Source organism: Cebus imitator, unplaced genomic scaffold (genome assembly GCF_001604975.1).
Source record: "Cebus imitator isolate Cc_AM_T3 unplaced genomic scaffold, Cebus_imitator-1.0 Scaffold123, whole genome shotgun sequence".
NCBI lineage: Eukaryota > Metazoa > Chordata > Mammalia > Primates > Cebidae > Cebus > Cebus imitator.
Genome location: NW_016107438.1, coordinates 2,511,256 through 2,518,957, shown reverse-complemented (window position 1 = coordinate 2,518,957; position 7,702 = coordinate 2,511,256). Strand labels below are relative to the sequence as shown.

Here is a 7,702-nt window from a genome sequence, read left to right as displayed (position 1 = left end):
ATATACATTATGGTTTGGATTAAAACTTCCTATCTGGTTTCAAATATTTTTATTTTAGATTATTCATACCTATTGGTTTAAGACTAGTTCAGTTAAGATTTTTTTCAAATGTTATTTATTTATTTGTTTGTTGAGACAGAGTCCTCAGGCTGGAGTGCAATGGCACGATCTCAGCTCACTGCAACTCAGTCTCCTGGGTTCAAGCCATTCTCCTGTCTCAGCCGTGGCTCACGCCTGTATCCCAGCATTTTGGGAGGCCAAGGCGGGTGGATCGCTTGAGGTCAGGAGTTCAAAACCAGCCTGACCAACATGGCGAAACCCTGTCTCTACTGAAAATACAAAAAATTAGCCAGGTGTGGTGGTGAGCACCTGTAATCCCAGCACTCTAGCCTGGGCAGCAGAGCAGGACTCCATCTCAAAAATAATAATTGTATTTCTTTCTCAGCTACCCCATGTTTTTGCAAAAGTAAAAATAATTGCATTTCATAAAGCAACCTTTGATCAAGGCTAGACTGAGATCTTCCAGGATTATATATCTTGTAGGCCTGTTCTTCTGGTTGGTTTTAAGGGCACTGAATTTTATTTGAGCCAGTACTTGTCAGATTTTGACAGAAAAGATGGCAACAGTATACGTAAAACTTATCTTCCTTTTAAAAATTCCTTCTTTGTTTAAATTATATTCTCCTATCTGTAGATTACATTTGTGAATGGAATTGAATAATGGGAAAATATTCTGAATATACATTGTGATCATGTAGGTCCTGCAGAGTAGCTTAATTAATATTTGATTTCTTCTCTAAACCTGGGTGTGGTGGTTGTTGGTGAAAGTTAAGATTGCTTCAGCTGACTTGTATGATGACTAACGCACATTAGTTTGTATTGTCTTATATGGAAATGTAGAAACTGCTGATGCTTGAAGGTAATTAGGTAGCACCTAGCAAGAGTGTGTCTCCTTTGTCCTCTTCTAGTTACACTTGCATATTGTTGAGGAAACACAATGGCAGTCTCATTTAAAAGCGTGTAAAAACTACAGTGAAATTTTATTTTTATAAAAGCTTTGTCTACAACTGAAGGTGACAAGCATTTCTAAATTTCACTTCTTACAGAGAATGGATTAGATTTGACATATTAAATTTTTATTAGATGAGACTGCATTAAAATTAGTTCTGTTTTTCAACCATGTAAAATATAGGCACCTGAGAACAGTTTGCAGTGCTTATCCAAAATAAGGTCCAGTGATATATGACATTTGAGGTTTTTGTTTGTTGTGAAGATGACTGTTACAAATTGATGTTGGTAGCTTTTTGAGTGTAGTCCAGGTCAATATTGTGAGCACCTTTGGAAATGAAGGATATTTACAAATATGCATTGATACTGTGATAACAAAACGCTTTTCACTGTAAATTTTGTTTCTATAAATTCTGTTTAACATACCAAGTTCAAAGTGCACAAATTTATTTAGGTTTTAACCACTTGAAAGCTTACCATTTGGTTGTAAGAAGATGAACTAAAAACATACTTTAAATCTTGAGTCTTTAGTTTGTTAAAAGTGGTTGCTGTGAAACCCAGACTGCAGGAGGATCAAATTGAAATTTGAAATGTGTCCATATGAATTAACCTAACATTCTGGACATTCTGAAAAGGTATGAGTTCCACCAGCTAAGGATAAAATTTACAACCTCAAACACAAGTCTGGAATTTTGTTATTTACTTTGTATCGTAAAGGTATTTTGTTGTTCAAAACCTAAGTGCATCTTTTGAGACAGTTTACCATTAACTCAGTAGGAGACAGTGTGGTAAACTTGGACTAGGAGTTAGAAAAGCAGAATTTAAACACTTGTTCTGTCACTTACTAGAAATGACAATGGGAAAGTTGAGCCTCAGCTGTAAAATAGGAGCAGCATTTGTGTTAGTCTGTTTGCGTTGCTATAAAGGAATACCTGAGGCTCGGTATTTGTAAAGAAAAGAGGTTTATTTGAGCTCCTGGTTCTGCAGGCTTATAAGCCTGGCACCAGCATCTGCTCAGATTCTGTTAAGGGCCTCAGGAAGTGTATGGTCATGGCAGAATGTGAAGGGGAAGCAGGTATATCACATGGTGAAAGAGCAAGCAAAAGATAAAGAAGGGGGAAGTGCCACACTGTTAATCAGATCTCATGTAAACTAAGAGCAAGAAATAACTCATTCTCTCAAGGAGGGCACTAAGCCATTCATGAGGGATCTGTCCCCATGACCCAAACACCTCCCGCCAGGCCTCACCTCCAACATTGGGGATTACATTTCAGCATGAAGTTTGGAGAGGCCAAAACATCCAAATCATATCAGCATTCCAAGTCATTGTATGGTAATCGTGCATAAGTAGGCCAAAAAACCCACATGGTTTAATTCCTGTCATTTTCCTGTGGTGTTTCTTGTATGCTACATTCTTACGTTCTCCCTTCTCCATCTGACTTCTGCTTGTCCTTCAAGACCAGCCCCAGCTCTGTCTCATCTCTGAAACTTCCCTTGGCATGTTCACCACCTCCCTCATCACACCTGCCACTGTATGTTATGTGTATAGGTGAGTGTATTTATTTAACAAACACTTATAATAATGTTTACTATTGCTAAGTATTTTCATAAGCATTTATACCAGTAATCCATGAAGTAGATACTACTACTACCTCCATTGTACACATCCAGAAAATGAGACATAAAGAAGTTAAATAATTCACCCAAGGTCACAATCCACCCACTAGGTTTTAGAGCCAGATTTCTAATGCAGGCAGTCTGGTTTCAGAGTCTGTGCTCTTAACTGCTATGCTGTGTTTTTACTTTTAAAAAAACTATGGGTATGATAGTACATGCCTATAATTCCAACACTTTGGGATGCCGAGGTAGACAGATTACTTGAGGCCAGGAGTTTGAGACCAGCCTGGACAACATGGTGAAACCCCATCTCTACTAAAAAAACAAAACAAAACAAAAGTAATAATTTTATTTTAAAAAAACATCGGTGGGCGTACATTCCAGCCTGGGGAACAAGAGTGAGGCTTCGTCTCAAAACAAAACAAAACAAAACAAATAGACACAGGGTCTCGTTATGTTGCTCAGATTAGTCTTTGTTTGTTTGTTTGTTTGGAAATGGAGTTTCACTCTTGTTGCCCAAGCTGGAGTACAGTGGTGCGATCTCGGCTCACTGCTACCTCCGCCTCCTGGGTTTAAGTGATTCTAAGTGATTCTCCTGCCTCAGCCTCCCAAGTAGCTGGGATTACAGGTGCCCACAACCACAGCTGGCTAATTTTTGTATTTTTAGTAGAGATGGGGTTTCACCATGTGAAACCATGTTGGTCTCGAACTCCTGACATCAGGTGATCTGCCCGCCTTGGCCTCCCAAAGTACTGGGATTACAGGCATGAGCCACCACACCAGGCCTCAGGTTAGACTTGAATTCCCTTGCTTCAAGTGACTCTCCTGCCTTAGACTCCCAAAGTGCTGAGATTGCACGCATGAGCCACTGTGGCTGGTCTGCTATACTATATTTTCATGTCTGTCTCCCCGAATAGACTTTTGAGTACCTTGTTGGTTCCAACTTCCTTGACTTAATTTTGAGTACAATACCTAACACACAGTAGGCACTTCATAAATGTTTAACAAATATATGATAAATATGCTTGATACAGGCTGAGCATGGTGGCGCACGCTTATAATCCCAGCACTTTGGGAGGCTGAGATGGGTGGATCATGAGATTAGGAGTTCTAGACCAACATAGCCAACACAGTGAAACCCCATCTCTACTGAAAATACAAACATTATATAGGCATCATGCCAGGTGCCTGTAATCCCTGCTACTCAGGAGACAGAGGCAGGAGAATTGCTTGAACCCAGGAGGCGGAGATTGCAGTGAGCTGAGATCGTGCCACTGTATTCCATCCTGGGCAACAAAGCTAGACTCATGTCTCAGGAGAAAAAAATATATATGCTTTATGTAAACTGTAGGCATCATATAAATGCAAATTATTGTAACCACTATCATGCATTTTGTAAATCAGAGTAGAATTTACCAAGCTTTTCAGTTTTGCAGTATGATTTCTTGGCCCCCACTTTTCAGACTGGGAGATTTCTAACATATAGATTGGTAAAATTTAAGGATTGGCAATATCAAATCATGGCATCAGGCTCAAAGTCTAGGATCTGAGTGATGCAAGAGTGTGATGTTTGGTTGTCTGTTCAAGAGGAGGTTACGCGTAGCAGTCTCTATGTTGGGTCCAGACATTGCTCTTCTTGATCCAGAGACCAATGAAAGAAATTTACAAGTGATCCGCTGCCCCCAGTACAGTATACAATAGTGAGTAGTGAAAAGATAATAAATACTCCTGTTTGAAAGGGTTATGAATAGGAGACATAGAGCAGTGGATGAGCTGCAACAAATTCTGAAATCCCTCTGTGCTGTCATTGAGAAGGTCCTCTCCAGGGGTAGGGAATGTTCTTGAACAGGCCTTGATTTTGCCCCTGAGGAGTAGTTCACATGTCTGTTTTTTCTTTGGTCCCTAGGTCTGTCTTCATGGACCACCTTTTTCTTTTTTTCTTCTTTTTCTTTTTTTGAAATGGAGTCTCACTCTGTTGCTCAGGCCGGAGTGCAGTGGTATAATCTCGGCTTACTGCAACCTCCACCTCCCAGGTTCAAGCAGTTCGCCTGCCTCAGCCTCCCAAGTAGTTTCGATTACGAGTTCCTGCCACCACACCCAGCTGATTTTTGTATTTTTAGTAGAGATGGGGTTTCTCCATGTTGGTCATACTGGTCTCAAACTCCCGACCTCAGGTGATCTTCCTGCCTCAGCCTCCCAAAGTGTTGGGATTATAGGCCACCTTGCCTGGCCCCTTTTTTGTTTCTGTTACTTTCCTTGGTCATACCCAAAATGTACAATGGGGGATATACTCCCTTAGGAGGATTAATACCTTTCCTAACCCATTTCCTGTCATTGACACTTGAGAACCCAAAGATCGCTTTGATCTTGAACAGTGACGGTCTCTCTTAGCCCAAGCTGGTTGTTCTTTTGGCAGTACAACCTTCAAAACTGAGTTGGCTTTTTGCTTGTCTCCTGTCAGCTCCGGGTGCTAGCCACATCCACAGTTCTTTTCTTTTCTTTTTTTTTTTAAGAGATAGGGTCTTGCTATGTTGCCCAGGCTGGCTCCTGGGCTCAAGGAATTCTCCCACCTCGGCGTCCCACAGTACCAAGATTGCAGGCATGAGCCACTGTGCCTGGCCCATACTTCTTATGTTTGCTACATAGCTCTGCTCTACTGGTCCCATACTTCTTCCTTGACTTCATTTTGAGTACAGATGTTTCTACTATAATGCTATATATGCATTTCTGAAAAGCCTCACATTCTGCAAAATTGTGCACTAAATAGGATTTATGGGAAAAGTAGAGTTGAGGCAAACCACTCTAAATCTGTGGGACACTGTAGTCCTTGCACTAACAACAACAAAAATAAATGTTACAACTCTTTTAGAATTTGTCTAGCAGGTTTTCTGGTCTTCACGGAAGAACCCCCAAAAATAAAATAAAATTAACTGTAATAAAAACAGTAGCATATTAAATCTCCACTGGCATATATTTTGGTGTTTACAGACTTAATTCCTTGGGTGGTTGTTTCCTTCTCTGAAATTTTGGGCCCTCAGGACATTTGCTTCCAATACAGACCAGTTTCATCAAAATAAATTTTTTGGTTTTCTTTTGAGACAGGTTCTCACTCTGTCACCCAGGCTGGAGTGCAGTGGCACAATCTTGGCTCACTACACCCTCCTCCTCCTGGGTTCAAGCAATTCTCCTGCCTCAACCTCCTAAGTAGCTGGGACCACGGGTGTGCAGCACCATGCCTGGGTAATTTTTTTGTAGAGATGAGATCTTACCACGTTGCCCAGGCTGAAGGCTTACCTTGTTTTATTGCACTTTGCTAACAAATTGAAGGTTTGGTGTAACCATGCATGGAGCAAGTCTGTCAGCATCATTTTCCCAACGTATTCACTTTGTGTCTCTGTGTCACATTTTGGTAATTCTCACAATATTTCAAACATTTTCTTTGATATCTGTTAATGACGAGTCTGTGATAAGTAATCTTTGATGTTACTGTTATAATTGTTATGGGGTGCTATGAACCATACTCACATAAGATGGTTAACTTAATTGATAAATGTTATATGTGTTCTGACTGTTTCACAATCCAGCTGTTAGGCCTTCTCTCTCCCTTCCCTCAAGCCTTCCTATTCCCTGAGACACAACAATATTGAAGTTAGGCCAATTAATAACTCTATAGAGGCCTCTCGGTGTTCAAGTGAAAGGAAGAGTCGCCGTTCTCTCATTTTAAATCAAAAGCTAGAAATGATTAAGCTTCGTGAGGAAGGCATGTCAAAAGCCAAGACATTCTTGTCTGTGAGGAACATGGGAAAAAAAAAAAAAGCCAAGATAGGCCAAAAGATAGGCCTCTTGTTCCAAATGATCAAGTTGTGAATGCAAAGGAAAAGCTTTTGAAAGAAATTTAAAAGTTCTATTCCAAAGGGCTGGGCACAGTGTCTCACGCCGGTAATCCCTGCACTTTGGGAGACTGAAGGTGGGCAGACCACCTGAGGTCAGGAGTTCAAGACCAGCCTGGCCAACATGGTGAAACCTAGTCTCTCTCAAAAATGCAAAAATTAGCAAGGCATGGTGGCGCATGCTGTAATCCAGCTACTTGGGAGGCTGAGGCAGGAGAAATACTTAAATTCGGGAGGTAGAGGTTGCAGTGAGCTGAGGTCATGCCACTGCACTCCAGCCTGGGTAACAAGAGCGAAACTCCATCAAAAAAAAAAAAAAAAAAAAAAAAAGTGCTACCCCAGTGAACACACAAACAACAGGAAAGTGAAACAACTGGCCAAGTGCAGTGGCTTGTCCGTAATCTCAGCACTTTGGGAGACCAAGGTGGGTGGATCACCTGAGGTCAGGAGTTTGAGACCAGCCTGGCAAACATAGTGAAACACCACCTCTACCAAAATTACAAAATTAGCCAGATTTGGTGGTGCATGCCTGCAATCCCAGCTACTTGGGAGGCTGAGGCAGCAGAATTGCTTGAACTCAGGAGATGGAGGTTGCAGTGAGCTGAGATCACACCACTGCACTCCAGCCTGGGTGACAGATGAGACTCTGTCTCAAAAATAAAATAAGTGAAACAGCCTTATTGCTGAGATGGAGAGGGTTTTAGTGATCTGGACAGAAGATCAAACCAAACAAACATTCCTTTAGGCCAAAGCCTAATCAGAACAAGGTTCTAACTCTGTTCAATTCTTTGAAGGCTGAAAGAGGTGAAGAAGCTACAGAAGAAAAGTTAGAAGCCAGCAGAGAAGTTAGTTCATGAGGTTTAAGGAAAGAAGCTATTTCCATAACATAAAGGTGCAAGGTGAAGCAGCAAGTGCTGATGTAGAAGCTGCAGCAAGTTATCCAGATCTAGCTAAGATCATTTTCTGGTGTAGACAAAACAGCCTTATATTGAAAGAGGTTGCCTTCTAGGATTGTCATAGGTAGAAGTGAATGCCTGGCTTCAAAGCTTCAAAGGATAGGCTGACTCTCTTAGGGGCTAATGTAGCTGGTGACTTGTGTTCACTTACTATTCCAGTGTTCACTTACTATTCCAAAAATCCAGAGGCCCTTAACAGTGATGCTGTGCGCTAGAAATGACAAAGCCTGC

The 7,702-nt window shown here is 41.1% G+C and overlaps 1 protein-coding gene and 1 non-coding gene across 2 annotated transcripts in view; both read left to right on the top strand.

Annotated features, from left to right (window-relative positions):
• Nucleotides 1-7,702, top strand: part of ZNF652 (zinc finger protein 652) — a 64,811-nt gene that overhangs the window by 29,901 nt on the left and 27,208 nt on the right. The gene's annotated exons all lie outside the window — the stretch shown is intronic.
• LOC119472919 lies at nucleotides 5,475-5,536 on the top strand. Its single transcript, XR_005202094.1, has one exon. It is a non-coding gene; the product is annotated as a U7 small nuclear RNA (small nuclear RNA).